Raw genomic sequence first — 18,352 nt, 5'->3', positions numbered from 1 at the left:
AACTATGAGACTGTTTCTTCAAGTGTTTGTAACTGTTCAAGATTCCCTTTTCTCTTTGGTTTTCAGTAGTTGAAGTGATGCATCTTGGTGCAGTTTTCTTTGTATCTGTCATGTTTGGGATCATCAAGTTTCTTGGACTTGTAAGTTAATGCTTTTCTCATAATTTGGAAAACTTTGCCACTCTTTCTTTAAATATTTTTGTGTTCCTCTTTTTCTGGGACTCCAGTTACACGTATGTTAGACTGGTATTTTTCTACATATCTTGTAGGTTCTTTTAATATTTAAAACTATTATTTGAACTAGATAATTTCTACTGATTTCTTTACAAGTTCATGGATTCTTTCCCCATTTTTATTCTACTGTTGAACTCACCCAGTAAAATTTTCATTTCAGTTATTATACTTTTGGTTCTAGAACATCTCATGATTTCCATTTCTCTATTTAGATTCTGTTTGCTCATTAGAACTATATTTTCCTTTAATTATTAGCGCTTATTTTCTTTTACTATCTTAAAAATATTTATAAAAATTATTTGAAATCTTTGTCTGCAGGGGAGCCTGGGTGGTTCAGTTGGTTAAGCGACTGCCTTCAGCTCAGGTCATGATCCTGGAGTCCCTGGATCAAGTCCTGCATCGGGCTCCCTGCACGGCAGGGAGTCTGCTTCTCTCTCTGACACTCCCCCCTCTCATGTTCTTTCTCTCTCTCTCTCAAATAAATAAATAAAATCTTGAAATCTTTGTCTGCCAAATTCAACATCTTGGGCCACTCAGAGTCAATTTCTATTGACTACCTTACTTTCCTATTTCTTTGTATCTAGTAATTTTTGGTTGAAAACTCAGAAGCATAGATATAATGTTGTAGTGATGCTAGGTTCTTTTATATTCTTCTAAGAGTTTTGTTGTTATTGCTGTTGTTGTTCTGGTAGATAGTTAATTGTCTTGACTCAGACTAAAAACTCTGCTTTCTCTGTGGTGTACAGTAGCTAATATAACTGCTCAGTTCTTTCAGTTTCCAGTTACCGTGTTTTTTAACCTGGCCTCCTGGAGTGGCAGTTTTTTTCCCCAGGTGCCTTTCCCTCCTCCCAACACATGCATAGTTTTGTACTCATCTAGGGCTTTGGGACATAGTTTGCATACAAAATTTTAGTCCCATACTTTCTTTAGTTCTCTTGCTCCCAGGATTTTAACCCTAAATTTCTACTTCTCTGCCATCCCTGAACTCTTTTTTTCTGACACTTTGAGTTTGCAAGGCTCATTTAAAAATTTTTTTTCATAGCCATCAGGACTGGGGAGTGCTCTGAGGCAAACCAAAAGCCAAGACCCAAAAAACAAAGGCCCCAAAGACCAAAACCCATAAATGTACAATTCTTATCTGAAGCAGTTGTAGTCTTTCAAGAGTAAGCCCTTCTCTGACTTACCAGTTTCTTCAAATAATTGATTATTTAAAAAATAATACATCTGCATTTTATTTTTTTGAAGATTTTATTTATTTGACAGAGAGAGAGAGAGAGAGAGAGCACGAGCAGGGGGTATGGGCAGAGGGAGAAGCAGACTCCCCACTGAGCAGGGAGCCCCATGCAGGGCTCAGTTCCAGGACCTGGAGATCATGACCCTAGCTAAAGGCAGACACTTAACTGGCTGAGCCACCCAGCTGCCCCCACTTTATTATTACTATCTAGAAGAGGATCCACCAACTACACTTCATCATTGTTGGAACCAAGCTTATATAGTGGTACTAAAGCCTTTGTAATAGTTTTCCTGGCTTCTCCATGACTTTAGTTTTTCTGTGGCATAAAAGGACTCCCCAGATCCTACTCCATGATCTGCCTCCAAGCCTCCTCTTTCTCTCCTTCATTCCCTGCTGTGTACTCATGGTGCTCGGTGACTTGGTGTTTTCATTTTATAAAGGATATTTCTTCACAAAAAAAAGTCTTACATTTTGATATAGTAATTCTTGATCTTTTTCTTTGTTTTCTTTTGCCTTAATTCCTTCTCAAACCTCAGGTTGGATAAGTATTTACCTATATATTCATCAATTTTTGACATATTACTTTTCCATTTAACATTTTAATCAATACATAATTTATTCGAATGTATGGCATGAGGTAGGACTTGAACTTTGTTCTTTTTTCAACTAGTTAGGTAGTTTTTCCAGCACTATTTTATTGATTAATGTGTCCTCTTCCCATTGAGGTAAAATATTGCATGATGGGGAATGTTCTTCCCTATTTTAAATATTTTTACCTTCAGATGGAGGAAGTCTATTGGTGTGATACTTCTGATATCTTTCTATCTCTCTCCTCACTCCACTCCCGAGCAAGCGGAGTAACTTATCTATTTAGTAAATTTGCAAAAAACAATCAAGCATGTTTAGTTTGTTTTGTCTTTTCTGTTAGAATCAAGGTGCCCACAGAAAACAATCTTTCTGTTCTAAATGTCTTTGGCCTATGCACCTACCACGGGGATTTCTGAAGGGCATTTCTCTTCTCCACAGGGGTTCTGAAGAAATTGAGATGATAGAAGCCAGTCTTTATTTCTGATAAGGGTTAGGTTGGAGGATGCAGTTTAATATGAGAGCCTAATCTGCCTGTTGACTGAATCTTGGGTCAGGCAGATGGACTCACCCAATGGATGGAAATATTAGACCACAGCAGCCCTCCCTGCATGGGGGAAGAGCTTGTGCCTGGAAATAGGGGAGAATGCCTGCTGCTTGTGGACAGCTCACTCTCAAGTGGAAGAACAGAATCAGGTTGATTATATCCAGTATCTTCCCAAATGTACCAGTAGATATAGGTCATGTAATTTCCCCAGTAAAGGAGTGAGTAAAGGGGTGGCTAGACTAGAGAGGTTACTGTAGTGCAGCTTCTCCTACCTGGAAGAAAATATTAGGAGTAGAAGAAACATTGCCTTAAGCATAATCTTTATTTTATTCTATATTTACAAATTAAAGTACTTTCAGGCACAGATACACACAGATTTATTTTTGAGCTTTCTTTTAGGTTTTGTTGTTTATCTATTATTGAGTCAGAACTACTCTTTTAAAGTATTAGAGCTTTATAATGCTTGTTAATCTTTGGCGAAGTGAGTCACTGTTACTTTCATTTTTCAAATACTTTTGGTAATTCTTATTTTTTAAAATTATTTTTTGGAATAATTTTGGTAAGTAAAAGATCTTGTTACTTTTTAAATTGAAAATGTCTTATATTAATTGAAGGAATATTGGTGTATTTTTGATACTGAATTTCTCATTTTGGAAAGTATTTTTCTTTTTGAGCTTTAAGATTTTTAAAAATTTCCAATAAAATATTGTAATTTTACTTACGGATAGTCTGTATATATTTCCTTTTTTCTTTTTTTTTTTTTTTAAAGATTTATTTATTAGGGTGCCTGGGTGGTTCAGTTGGTTAAGCATCTGCCTTTGGCTCAGGTCATGATGCTGGGGTCCTGGGATAGAGCCCTGCATTGGGCTTGCTGTTCAGCAAGGAGTCTGCTTCTCCCTCTTCCTCTGCCCCTCCCCCCAACTTGTGCACTCAATCTTTCTCTCTCTCTCTCCCCTTCACTCATTTGAGAGAGCAAGAGAGTGGGGTGGAAGGGCAGAGGGAGAGGAAGAGAATCTCAAGCAGACTCCTGGCTGAAGGTGGACCTGGAGCCTGTATATATATTCCATTTAAAAAAATTGAGAGGGGGCACCTGGCTGGTTCAGTTGGTAGAGTCTGTGACTCTTGATCTCGGGCTTGAAAGTTCGAGCCCTATGTTGGGTGGAGAGATTACTTATAAAATAAATAAAAATTAAAACAAATAAATAAAAATTAAAAAATTGAGAGAGATTTTATTTTTTTCATTATGAGCACATTTACAGTGAAGATTTGAGTGTTCCTCAGGGTAGCTTTTATGCAGAGAAAAGATTATGTGCAGAATGTTAATATTTGATTTATTCAAATTATAAATTAAAAAATTAGATTTTCTGTAATCATTTTAGTTCACATTACAAGCCTTATTATTCTATTCATAAAATTGGTAAAATATAAAAATTAAAGTTTTCCCTTTATTAAACTTTAATTAATGCAAGATGAATAGAACATATCCCCTTAAACAATCAGTCCCATTTACAACTCTGTTAATTAAATTCCTTCAATCATGAAAGCTGTATTTATTAAGTTTAACATGGTTGATTTTCTTTTCAACACTTCAAATGCCTCTAAGCAGCATTGCTGAACAGCTCTATTAAGTCTGATAGAACAAACTGATAAATATGGCAAATCTTTAAAAACATTCCAGTGCTGTTTAAAAACTTAGCTAAAGTCTCTTACACCTTTCAACATACAACTATAAAATCAATTACCTAATTGCATGTTGTAAAATGGAATCACAACTTTAATCTGTTAGATTCTTTCATATGCCCAAACTCTTAAACCCTGCAATTACTGTAAATACCAAATATATACAGATTGTTTTAATCATTATGAAAACCTGTTTTTGAACGTAACATGAAAGTATTAATGTAATTCAGTTATTTATTAATTTTTATATTTTATTCTAAACCTTCCTCGGGTTAAAAAAAATCCCAGAATGAAAAAATAACAAAAGTTATTACTCCAGTCCAATTGTGGGAGAGATTTTAGCAGTATAAAGTTGCTTATGGGCCAGAGATTTTTGGCCAGACCCTAGATCTGATTCTCCTGGAGCCACTCAGCAACATATTGACTCAGTTTTTATCAGCCACTAAAAAACAGGAGCTCTGAGTCCATACCCTTTGGAAGGGATTGATCTTTTCTGAGTTTAAGATATGGCATTACTTAGCTCTACTTTTGGATGTCAAGTCTGCAACCTCCCATCCAGTTTGCTTCATCACATGTTTAGGCCCAATAAATGCATTTTCTGCCTGATTTCTTTTCATATTCTTTTCAGATCCTTTCTGTATGCCCTGGCCACACTTTTGTAGCTGTTAATTACACCTTGTTGAATTCAGTATACACTTCCTGTTTGGTTCAAAGTCCCAGGACTGAAGTCATCCTCACTGTGGTAGAGACTATTATATAAACATACTTTTGCTCATCACCCAGCCTCATCAAATCTTAACATTTTGTTATGTTTACTTCAGATTTTAAAAAAAACATTAAAACATTTCTGATGCAGTGGAAGCCTCCAGTATATTCTTCCAGTATAAATTAAAAATTTCATGTTTTCCCTCCTTGGAAAAACAGTTTCCTGAAATTTTTGTTTATAATTTCCAGTAGAGATGTAAATTATTAATTTTGGAATGTTACTGATGTCTCTTATCAGTTATGATAGTTTGTAGTATTCTAAATTGGTTCTCCATGTAGAAAAATATCATCTGAGGATAAGGACAGTTTAAATTTTCTTTTCCAATTATTATTTGTTTTTTCTTTCGTCTTATTGTATTGGCCAGGACCCCCTCTGTAATGCTGAATATAAGCAGTGATGGTGGGTATCTTTGTCTCACTCCTGACTTTATTGTTAATGCTTCTCAAGTTGTACCATTAATTATGATGTTTAATAAGTTTTTTGTATCACATTTAATAATATAGGTTATGAGATTAAGGAAATCAGTTTTGTTTTTTTTTAAAGATTTTATTTATTTGACAGACAGAGAGACAGCAAGACAGGGAACACAAGCAGGGGGAGTGGGAGAGGGAGAAGCAGGCTTCTCATGGAGCAGGGAGCCTGATGTGGCATTAGATCCCAGGACTCTGGGATCATGACCTGAGCCGAAGGCAGACGCTTAACGACTGAGCCACCCAGGCGCCCCAAGGAAATCAGCTTCTATTCCCAATGTCTTGGGATTTTTTTAGGATAAGTGGGTATTGACTTTTATCAAATATGTTTTCAGTATCCATTGAAATGATCATATATCTTTTCTGTTTTAATCTATTAATGTGATTTATTACACTACCAGTATTTTGATATCAAGTCATACTTTCATTCCATTTAGTATTAAGGTTATACTATACCAGAGTATAAATGCATTAGATAGTCTTTCTCTTTTTAAGTTTGTAAAAGAGTTCCTTGAATGTTTTGGAAAATTTACCTATGAAACACTCTGGCTTTGTGCCTTTTGTAGGGAAAAGCTTTTGATTACTAATACAATTTCTTTAAGCTGTTTGTTGAGGCTTCCTATTTTTTCTTAAGCCAATTTTGGTATTTAATTGTGTTTCTAGAAATTTATCCAGTTCATCACATTTTCAAATCTACTACATTTAATTCATATTATTATTTTATGATTTTTAAAACTCTGCTGTTCTGAGATTATCTCCCTCTTTCTGTTTTAAATATTGTTGATTTGTGCCTTTTCTCTTTTATCTTGGCAGTCTTACTGCAGATTTGTTTTATTCATGTTTATTTATTTTTAAAGATTTTATTTATTTATTTGACAGAGAGAGAGAGCGAGCACAAGTGCACAAGCAGGGGGCGCGGCAGGCAGAGGGAGAAGCAGGCTCCCCGTTGAGCAGGGAGCCCAATGTGGGACTTGATCCCAGAACCCTGGGATCATGACCTGAGCTGAAGACAGACGCTTAACCGGCTGAGCCACCCAGGGATCTCCGTTTTGTTAATGTCTATAAAGCTCATCTTTCATTATTATTGATACTCACTATGATTTCTTTGTGTTCTATTTAATTAATTTTAGCTGTTAACTTCCTTCCCTCTTTTATTTTCTTTATGTCCTGTTTTGCTTTGTGTGTTGAGTATTTAATCATTACCTTTAAAAATTTTTTTTTCTGAGTGACTTTAGAACTATGGTTTTGATACAACTGTGTCCCATTAGTTTTCCTATGTATCACTTCTCTTGCTATTCAGTTCTAATATTTAACATTTCCTTTTTGATTTTGTCTTTATTCCATGAGTTATTTCAGAGTTCATTTAGAAATTTCCAAACATACAGTTCTTTTTTTTTTTTTTTTAAAGATTTTATTTATTTATTTGTCAGAGAGAGAGACAGAACACAAGCAGGGGGAGAGGCAGGCAGAGGGAGAAGCAGGCTCCCCGCCGAGCAAGGAGCCCGATGTGGGACTCGATCCCAGAACCCTGGGATCATGACCTGAGCCGAAGGCAGCCGCTTAACTGACTGAGCCACCCAGGCGTCCCCAAACATACAGTTCTTAAAAACTATCTTATTATTGCTTTCTAGTTTAATTTGACCAAGATTAGAGACTATGATTTGTGTCACTGATTCTTTGAAATCATTTGCAACTTTCTTTGAAATCTAAGATATGTTCAATATTTGTAAAAATTACATGTGTAATTTAAAAAATTATGTTCCCCACTTCTGGGGTAGAAAGTCCCTCTTGTACTGTGTTTCAAAGAAAGTTGAATTTAGTAGTTGAGATTACAATTTTTGTAATTTCTGAAAATTGGGACTTATTTCTACTATCTTATTTTTTTTTTTTAAAGATTTTATTTATTTATTTGAGACAGAATGAGAGAGACAGAGAGCACATGAGATGGGGGAGGGTCAGAGGGAGAAGCAGGCTCCCTGCCGAGCAGGGAGCCCGATGCGGGACTTGATCCCGGGACTCCAGGATCATGACCTGAGCTGAAGGCAGTCGCTCAACCAACTGAGCCACCCAGGCGCCCCAATCTTATTTTTTTTTTAATCATCCTCTTCTTTGCCTTTTATTGTATCCCATATTTCCTTCTTTTGATGTATTAATGAAAATTTCTACATTCCCCTTTTTCCTTTCTCAGATGGTTTGGAAGCTCTGGGTGATATTTCTATTCTTTTGAAACATTCATACTTAAGTATAAATTTTTTTGGTAACAAAGCCTATAGTTACTTAGTGTGCCTCTCTTTCCTTAAACATGACAGAAATTTTATCAGTTGTTGGCAACTCTAGAAAAACCTTCTTTTTTTTTTTTTAAAGATTTTATTTATTTATTTGACAGAGAGACACAGCGAGAGAAGGAACACAAGCAGGGGGAGTGGGAGAGGGAGAAGAAGGCTTCCCGCAGAGCAGGGAGCCCGATGCGGGGCTCGATCCCAGGACCCCGGGATCATGACCTGAGCCGAAGGCAGACGCTTAACGACTGAGCCACCCAGGAACCCCTCTAGAAAAACCTTCTGTCTTATGCCTTACCACTCCATCATTTTGAAATTGTTGTCTAGAGCATTGCTACTGAGAGCCACATATGTAATTTAAAATTTTGTAGTAGCCAATTTAAAAAGATAAAAAGAAATAGTGAAAATAATTTTCGTAAAATATTCTCTCTAACTCATAAACCACATATTATCATTTTAATATGCAGTCAATATAAAAACCATTAATGAGATATTTTACATTATTTTTATACTAATTCTTTGAAATCCAGTGTATATTTTATGCTTCATCATACTTCAGTCCAGATTAGCCACATTTCAAGTACTCAGTGCTTACATCTAGCTAGTGGCCACCATGTCGGACAGCTTAGGTCTAGAGTTTTCATTCTGACCTTATTCCAAGACTAAAAATTACCTATAATTACCAATTATAGTGTATATATGTATATATATTGTAGAGTATGCATTATACATAAGTATAGGTATATGTTAATTTTACCAACAAATCTATCCATTTTTAGTGCTTACTATTATTCTTATATACCATGTCTTCCCTCTGGATTTGCTTTTCTTTCTGTTGAATCACATCATTTGTAGTTTTTCTAGTGAGGGACTGTTAGATAAAATGTTTTTAACGTTTGTAGATCTGAAATGTTCTATTTTGCCCTCATTCTTGAATAATGGTTTAGCTGGTTATAACACTATGTTGACATCATTTTTCCTTAGGGTTTTAAAGATATCACTTCATTGTCTCCTGGCTTCAAGCAGTGAGCTTGGCTATTTTCCCCTGTGTTGGATAGAGTACTTTTAGTGCCCTTTATTGTTAACAGGAGCTGAATTCTGGACCCATCTGCTTGCTCCTGGATGAAAGCCTAGCAGGCCCATAGCTTCAACTTTATTTCAGTCCTTTGTGTTTCTCTTCAGTTTCTGATCTGTGGTGATGTGTATCCTATTTTTGAATTAGCTATAGTTTTCTAATATTCTGTTTTACATTTTATCTGTCATTGACAAGGTGTGTGTCAAAGCATGAGCTGATAGAACTATCTTGTTCAGATATCAACAACTTTGTTAAAGTGGAATCTTAGGTATTGTTTGTTTGGTTGCATCTGTGGTATCTTCTCTTTTGTAATTTCTATTTTTTCCTTCATGGTATATAGGAAAGATATTGATTTCTGTACAGATATTTGTAATTACACACCTTTCTTTCTAATCGTTCTGCTTATTTTTTTCAGTTGATTTTGCAGATAAAAGGTAACATCATTTGCAAATAATTTATTTTACCTTCATATGTTTAGACATGAATTTATATGATTTCTTCTTCTTATTTTATTGTATGGGTTAGAACTTCCATGTTAGTGAAGAGTGGTGATAGCTAATATCCATGTCTTGTCTCTAACTTTAAAGAAGATTTATCTAATGTTTCATCATAAAGTGTAATAGTGGAACGTCATCCAAAATAAATATTCTTGATTAGGTTAAGGGAGCATCCTTTTAATTTCAGTTTACTGTCTTTAAAACAAATCAGAAATGACTATAAATTCTTTTAAATACCTTTTACTTTCCCTCAAGATATTCGTATGTTTTGACATTATTGTGTTATTGTACATTGATTTAAAAAGTTTGAATCATTCTTCATTCCTGGAATAAATCTTATTTGGACAAGTAGTATTATTCTTATAATATACTGCTGGATTCCATTGCTAATATTTTAGCTAGACTTTTAGATTAAAATAACAAGTGAGATTAGCCTGTAGTTTTCCTTTTTGTACTTTCTTAGGTTTTGACTTGAGAGTTATGAAGACTTTGTAAAATTAACTGGGAAGGCTTCCATCTTTTCTTATGCTCTGAAAAAGTTTAAATAGCACAAGAATTATCTGTTCCTTGAAAGTTTGAAAGAATTCATCTGTGAAACCATCAGATTATTGTTTCTAAATTGTTATTTTTACATTATGTATCTTCTGTTTCAGAAGTGAATTTTTTAACATTTGCAATTATTATTTAATCAGACTTGCAACAGCTATTCATACTTACTGTTTGTTTGGTGTAATTGCTCACTGTCATTTTATACCACAACTGCTCCATTCTTAAGCTCTCATTTAGCTAAGTGATGTTTTAAGACTCTTTAAGGAAGATTATGTAGATTCAGATCCCTTGCTTGTATGATATTCATACATGAAAGATAATTTTCCTGGGAGTGATTCTGGGCCACAATCTTTTCTTCTCAAAACCATGTAGACTTTCACCTGACATTTAGTACAGTAGTACAGAATTCTAAAATAGTCTAATGCTTACTCCTTTGAAGATAACCCATTTTTTCCAAAAATATATTATTTCTGGATTTTAAGGAATTTTTATTTGTATCTGATAATTTAAAAATTCTAAGATATGCTTAGATGTGGGTCATTGCTTATTGGTTTTTGATTAGAATGTAGTTTACTCCTTCAATATGCATTCCCACTTTTTTTCTTTTTAATATACTGTACTTACGTATATTTTACATATACATAAGGCTGTTCCTTAGTTCCAGTTCTCATTTTTTTTTAACAAGGAATATCCTATTAGCTTGATTATTTGTTTGTATTACAGATATTTGAGAACTTACTTTGTAATAGGTTCTGATCTAGGTCCATACATGAAATTTTTCTCATAAATATTTTCTCTTAGATTTTCCCTCTATATTCTGATTTGATCTGCGGATATACTTTTAGTTTCTTTATAATTAAAAAAAAATCTCAACCATATTTCTTTTCACCTCATCTGTTATCCTTTCATCTTTTATTTTTAAGAATACTTGCCTCTGGTTTTGCATTCTTTTGAGAATACCAAAAAGTTTTATGAATTAGTTTCCTGAGTCTTGCATTAAATAATTTTCAAAAGTATGTTCTGTCCCTGAATCTTTGGATCGAGTTTCTTCTCCTCTCATTTTGCTGTATTTTTTTTTCATAGACCCCATTTGATTTATTTTATTTTTTTTACTCTGGAATCTCTATGAATAATAGCTGTGTTGACTCAGAGTTTGCCAAAAGATTTTCAGAACTGCTTCTAGTGTTCACCACATTCCCTCTTCAGGTTTACTGTTGATGTGTTCAGTTCTCAGCCTGTGGTAAACATCTATTGTTTTCACTTTTCATTGCCCCACTTCTTTTGGGAACTGCCCACCTCTCTTCTGGGAGCTGATTCTCCCATACTCCATCCACAATGCCAGGTTTACACCACATTACGCCATCTCTAAGCCACTTTTAGGGTACTGGCTGAGACTAGGCCATTCACTCTTTCATAGGAATTTTGAAATTAGAAAGACAAGGAAAGTTCTGGTTTTCTCTGGTTCACTGAAGTTGTAACTCAAAAGTTTGAAATTATTCACAACCATATACATATTTTTTTTCTATCATGTAGATTGGAGAAGTGAAGAAAGCTGTTGTAGAGAGAGAAGAAGAGATGAATAAAGCAGATAAACATGGAAAAAAAGAGATGAGAAGGGACTTATAAGTATGGTAAAGGGAGAGCTAAAAGAACACTAAGGTGTTATATTAAAATTTGGAAGTATCAGCATGAACCCATTGTGTGTGTGTGTGTTCATATCTATATCTAAAACCTTCAGCTAGATATATAGATTATTGTAGAGGTACATATCTCCTTGGAGAAATAAATGAACCCAGACAGAGGTAAAGAAAATAAAAAATGAACAAAATGAACCTGAAATATCTTACTGTGCTAGGAATTAAGGTAGTACTCGAAGGGTTAAGGGACACGTCAAAAGAATACAAGGGCCAGCTCAAAGGGGCTCCCACTAACCAAATTTAGGACAATATGAGCATTAAAATAAACAATGAGAGTAGTGGGTTACAACATACTGAATAAAAAAGAAATCCAAAGTCCATGCTAGTATAAGAAAATAAGTAAATAAATGAATAACTAAACAAATGGAGGAGGAAGGAAAGTACTTCTAATCAGAAGAATGTCAACTAATAGTAACATTGTTTGGCAAACATCATAAGGGTAGTTGATATAGATAGGGAGTTGTCAATGGATCCTAGGGTTGGTGGGTGGAAGTTTGAGGATGAGGGAGAGAATATTGGGGTCATATAAGACTATCTCCCAGCAAAATACTAATCAAATACAAAGGAGGAAATGATGACTTTTATAGTGGATAAACATGGCAGATACATGGGTCAAAGGTCATCAAGGTTAACATGACCAGCACTGAGACAAGTCAACTTGATTTTTCTTTTTTTTTTAAGATTTTATTTATTTATTTGACAGAGAGAGAGGAACACAAGCAGGGGCAGTGGGAGAGGGAGAAGCAGGCTCCCCGCAGAGCAGGGAGCCCGATGCGGGGCTCCATCCCAGGATCCTGGGATCATGACCTGAGCCGAAGGCAGACGCTTAATGACTGGGCCACCCAGTCGCCCCAACAACTTGATTTTTCTACTGATGTGATATACCGAGAAGAGAGCAGCACCATTTCTGTGATTTTTTTCCAGAATTTTAATGGGAATACAGCACTATCTTTTAGTATTTCTGTAGAGAGGTCTGATGCCAATGTAATTTTGGTCCCTTATATAAAAGCTGCTTTTGCTCTCTTAAGTTTTTTGCATCTTTTAGCCTCAGTGTTCTGAAATGTCATGATGATATATCTTAAGGTAAATCTACTTTCAACCACTTTTCTGGGCACTTCGTGGGACCTTCGAACACAGAAACTCAACTTTTTAGAATATTTCTTTGATGTTTTCCTTTCCTTGTTTTCTCTGTTCTATCAGATTTGGACCTTAGAGGGTAATACTTTAACTATAAAATTTGTTTTTCTTTTTGATTTCTCATTTGTACTACCAACCCCCCCTCCCCCACTCCTGCTGCCACTTCCTCTTGGCTTTTTCAAAGTAAATTTTTCGGTTTCAGTCCAAGATGGTGACAGAGGAAGCTCCTAAACTCACATCCTGCCATGAATACACTGAATCTACAACTACACATGGAGCAATTCCCTCTTAAAGAAATCCAGAAGATAGGTGAGAAATTCCTATACATCAGATGAATGAGAAATTACCCACACTGAAATGGGTAGGAAAGGCCAAGTCACATTTGCACTATAAACCCCACCCCTGCCACAGTGATTACAATCAGGAAGAAACTCCCAACTCCTAGCTTCTTCCTAAGGAATGAAGGGTTTGGACCCAATATCTACCATCCCAATGTTTAAGACTTCCACCTGATGGATGGACCCTCAAAATACCTAGCTCTGAAAGCCAATGGGACTTGCATCCTTAAGACACACAAGACTATAGTGAACAAAGAAATAGTTCTTAATGGTTTACTAGTACTCATAGTGGCTTTCACCTCAAGGCTCAAGGCACAAATTGGAGACAGAAATGTCCATTTCCCAGTCTTTCCCTTAGAAGGCTTATTTGCATATTTTAAAAGCTGCCACCTGAGGATCAGTTTTCTAAAATAGCAAACATCTAGGGGCTGACTGCACTCCTCCCCAGTTTTGGGAAGGCTGGTGGATGTTCTCTCCATATTCTCACTTTGCCCACTCCAGGTTGCCAGTACCTCCCTGAAAGAACCTTGTGTATACGTGTGGTCCCCAGGTTCTTTTGGCTACCACCCAGAGGACAATCACCTTGAGTGCCTGGTTCTGGTGGCCAGTGGGGCTTGTGCTTGTGGGACCTGTAACAAACAAACAGAAAACCCAGATCTTAACTGGCTATTCCTCCACTGCTCACTACAGAGGGAGCAGACAGAAATGTCTACCTCCCAGTCTTTCCCTGAAAGGGGTCTAATACCATACTTTAAAAGCTGTTGCCTGAGGGCCTGACTTCCAATCACCTGCATGTAGGTCTACCCCTTTGAGATACTGACAGGTCTTGTCATACTTTCAACTACTGGGAGCCACTAAGAATAAATAAGGTGGCTTGGACTATCACAAAGGTTTGAAAGACAACCAAGAGCTTGGGCTGGGCTGTAGATTCATCTTCTACATGAGACTACTCTGTCAAGACTGGGGGAAGTGGCTGTTTTATGCAGAAACTAACACTAGGTTCAAGGAAAATGAAAACAAACAAACAACCTCCCCCAAAACCAGAGCAATATGTGCCAAACAACAACAAAAAACAAGACAAAATTCCAGAAACAGACCTCAGTGAGACTGAAATAAGTGATTTTCCTGATAAAAAGTTCAAACTAATGGTCATAGAGATGCTTACTGAAGTCAGGAGAACAATGAATTAACCAGGTGAAAAAGTGAACAAAGAGAAAATATTAAGAAGTACCAAACAGAAATCATAGAGCTGAAGAATATGATAAAATTAAACTAAATAATTCAATACAGGGGTCAACATCAGACTACATGAAGTGGAAGAAAGGATCAGTGAATTCCAAGACAGGGCAGTGGAATTCATCCAAGCAGTGGAACAAAAAGAAAAAAAAGAAGGAAAAGAGTGAAGAAAGCTTAAGGAACTCATGAGATATCATCAGGTGGACTAATATTTGCATTATAGGGGTCAAAGAAGAAAAAGAGAGAAAATAAGAGACAGAAAACATATTAAAAAAACAATGGGTGAAAACTTCCCTAACCTGGTTATTGAAGACAGTTTCAAATGAGAGGAATCCAAAGAGACCCCACACAGATATACATTATAATTAAATTTTTAAAAGTTAAAAACAAAGAGAGACTCTTAAAAGCAGCAAGAGAAAAATAACTTGCTATGTATAAGGGTATCCCCAGAAGACTATCAGCAGATTTTTTAGCAAAAACTTTGCAAGTCAGAGGGAATGGATAATATCTTCTAGGTGCTGAAAGAAAAAAACTGCCAACTAAGAATACTCTACTTGGTGACAATGTCCTTCAAAATTAAAGACATAAAGAGTTTTTAGACAAACAAAAGCTAAAAGAGTTCATCACTATAGACCAGCCTTACAAGAAATGTTAGAGACCTCTTCAAAGTGAAACAAATGGATGCTGATTGGTAACAGGAAAACATATGAAAGTATAATCTCATTGGTAAAGGTAAATATATAGTTAAATTAAGAATATTCTAGGCTTGCCTGGGTGGCTCAGTCAGTTGAGCATACAACTCTTGGTGTTGGCTCAGGTCATAATCTCATGGGTCATGGGATTGAGATCCCTCTGTGTAGGTCTCTGCACTCAGTGGGGAGTCTGCTTGAAGATTCTCTCCTCTGCCCCCCCGCATTCTTTCTCTTTCTCTGAAATAAAAAAGTAAATCTTTAAAAAAAAGAATATTCTTATGTAATGGTGGTGGGTAAACCACTTATAAATCTAGTATGAAGTTTAAAAGTATTTAAAAAACCCTGTAACTACAATAATTTGTTAATGGATATCCATAAAGTAAAAAGATGTAAATTGTGACATCAAAAACATAAAATTTGGGGGGAAGAGACTAAACATGTAGAACTTTAGTATGCATTGGAAGTTAACTTGTTACCAGCTCAAAATAGACTGTTACAATGGTAAGATGTTTTATGTAAGCCTCATGGTTTACACAAAGCAAAAAATCTATGGTAGAAAGATAAAAAGAAAGGAATATAAGCCCATCACCAAAGATAATCATCAAATCATAAAGAAAGGAAACAAGAGTAGAAGAAAGGGACAAAGAAATTACAAAATAGTCAGGAAAATAACTAACAAAATCATAATAGTAAGTTTATACCTACCAGTAATTACTTTAAATGTAAATGGGCTAAATTCTCCAATCAAAAGACATATACTCACTGAATGGATAAAAAAACAAGACCCAATTATATGCCACCTACAAGAGACTCACTTCAGCTTCAAGGAGTGAAAATAAAGGAACAAAAAAAGATATTCCATGTAAATGGAAATCAAAAGGAAGCATAGGTAGCTAAATTTATATAGACAAAGTAGACTTTAAGCAAAGACTGTAATATAAGACAAAGAAGGTCATTATATAATGATAAAGGGGTCAGTCCAACTAGAGGATATGTTTGTAAATATTTATACACCAAACACAGGAGCACCTAAATATATGAAGCAAATAAACAGACCTGAAGAGAGAAATAGACAGCAATACAGTAACAGTAGGGAACTGTAGTGCAAGCTCCATCAAAATTTCAATGGCATTTTTACAGAAATAGAATAGGGAATCCTAAAATTTGTATGGAACCACAAAGACAGTAAATAGCCAAGGCAATCTTGGGAAAGAAGAACAAAGCTGGAGGCATCATACCTCCTTATTTCAAACTATATTACAAATAAAAATCAGAACAGTATGGTACTGGCCTAAAAACAGACCCATTGATTAATGGAACAGAATAGAAAGCCCAGAAATAAGCTCACCCATATATGATCTGTTAATTTACAATAAAGGAACTAAGAATATATTATGGGGAAATGTAGTCTCTTCAATAAATGGTGTTGGGAAAACTGGATAGCTACATGCAAAAGAATGAAACTGGATCCTTATCTTATATCATACACAAAATCAACTCAAAATGGATTAAATACTTGAATATAAGACCTGAAACCATAGAACTGCTGGAAGAAAACAGGGGTAAGTCCTTGACATTTACCTTGGCAATTTTCTTTTTTTGATTTGACGCCAAAATCAACAAAAACTAAGGCAAAAATAAACATGTGGGACTACACCAAACTAAAACCTTCTGTACAGCAGAGGAAACCATCAACAAAATGAAAAGGCAATCTACCTAATGGGTAGAAAATATTTGCAATGGGAGAAAATATTTACAAATCATACATCTGATAAGAGGTTAATATCCAAAAATATATAAAGAACTCATACAACTTAACAGCAAAACAAACAATTCAATTAAAAAATGGGCAGAGGAACTGAATATACATTTTCCCACATTCAAAAGGCCACAGACACATGTAAAGGTACTCAATAGCATTAATCACCAGGAAAATGCAAATCAAGATGCAATGACATATTACCTTACATCTGTTATGGCAAGGATGTGGAGAAAAGGGGATCCTTGTGCACTGTTGGTAGATTGTAAATTGGTACACCACTATGGAAAACAATATGGAAGTTCCTCAAAAAATTAAAAATAGAACTACCATATGATCCAACAATCCCACTTCTGAGTATATATCAAAGGAAATAAAAACAGGGTATCAAAGAGATAAGTAACTGCACTCCTGTGTTCATTGCAACATTATTCATGATAGCCAAGGTATAGAAACAACCTAAGTCCATCAATAGATGAATGGGTAAAGATGTGGTACATATATACAATGGAAATTTATTCAGCCATGAGAAATGTGGAAATTATTCCATTTGCTGTAACATGGGTGAATCTTGAGGGCATTATGCTAAGTGAAATAACCAGACAAAGACAAATGCTGTATATCACTTACATATGCAATCTTAAAAAAACGAACAACTAACATACAGAAACAGAGTAGAAAAGTGGTTGCCAGGGGATGAGGAGTAGGGGAAATAGAGGTTGGTAAAAGGATACAACTTTAAGCTATAAGATGAATAAGGTCTAATGTAAAACATAGTGACTATAGTTCAAAACACTGTATTATATAATTGAAATTTGCTAAAAGAGTAGAACTTAAATGTTCTTGCCAGAAAAAAAACAAAAACAAAAACACCTTAAAACAAAAAAACAAAAAGACTTGAAGAAAAGTATGTGAGGTGATAGATGTGTTAATTAACTACAAGGAGGGACTCCTTTCACAACATATATGTATATCAAATCACCATGATGGACACTTTGAATATCTCACAATTTTGTTGCTTATACCTCAATAAAGCTTACATTAAAATAATAAACTTTTAATATTAGAATATTTTTATATTTACAAAAAAGTAGCAGTTGTGCAGAGAATTCCATATATTCCACATCCAGTTTTCCCTGTTGTGGACATTTGTATGGTACATTTGTCATAATTAATGAACAATATTGACACATTATGATTAACTAAGATCCATAACTTATTCAGACTACTTTGGTTTTCACCTAATGTCCTTTTTTTGTTCCAGGACTTTAACCAGGATTTCAACACCACACTTAGTTGTCATATGTCCTTAGGTCTCTCTTGGCTGTTACAGTTTCTCAAAAACCTTTCTTGTTTTTAATGACCTTAACAGTTTAAAATGTATCTTAGTTGGGATTTGTCTGATGTTTTTCTCATGATTAGACTGGGGTTATGTATTTTTGGGAGGAAGACCACAGAAGTAAAGCGCTCTTCCCCTATCATCTTGAAAGGACATACTATTTATCAACATGATTTATAACTGTTTGTTGATGTTAACCTTGGGCACCTAGCTGAGGTAGTGTTTGAGAGGTTTCTGTA

This window comes from Mirounga angustirostris, unplaced genomic scaffold (assembly GCF_029215605.1).
Source record: "Mirounga angustirostris isolate CCGP_5_RB_7025 unplaced genomic scaffold, mMirAng1.0.hap1 SCAF_2, whole genome shotgun sequence".
In the NCBI taxonomy this organism is placed as follows: Eukaryota; Metazoa; Chordata; class Mammalia; order Carnivora; family Phocidae; genus Mirounga; species Mirounga angustirostris.
The sequence above is the reverse complement of the archived record's forward strand: the minus strand, read 5'-3'. Positions refer to the sequence as shown.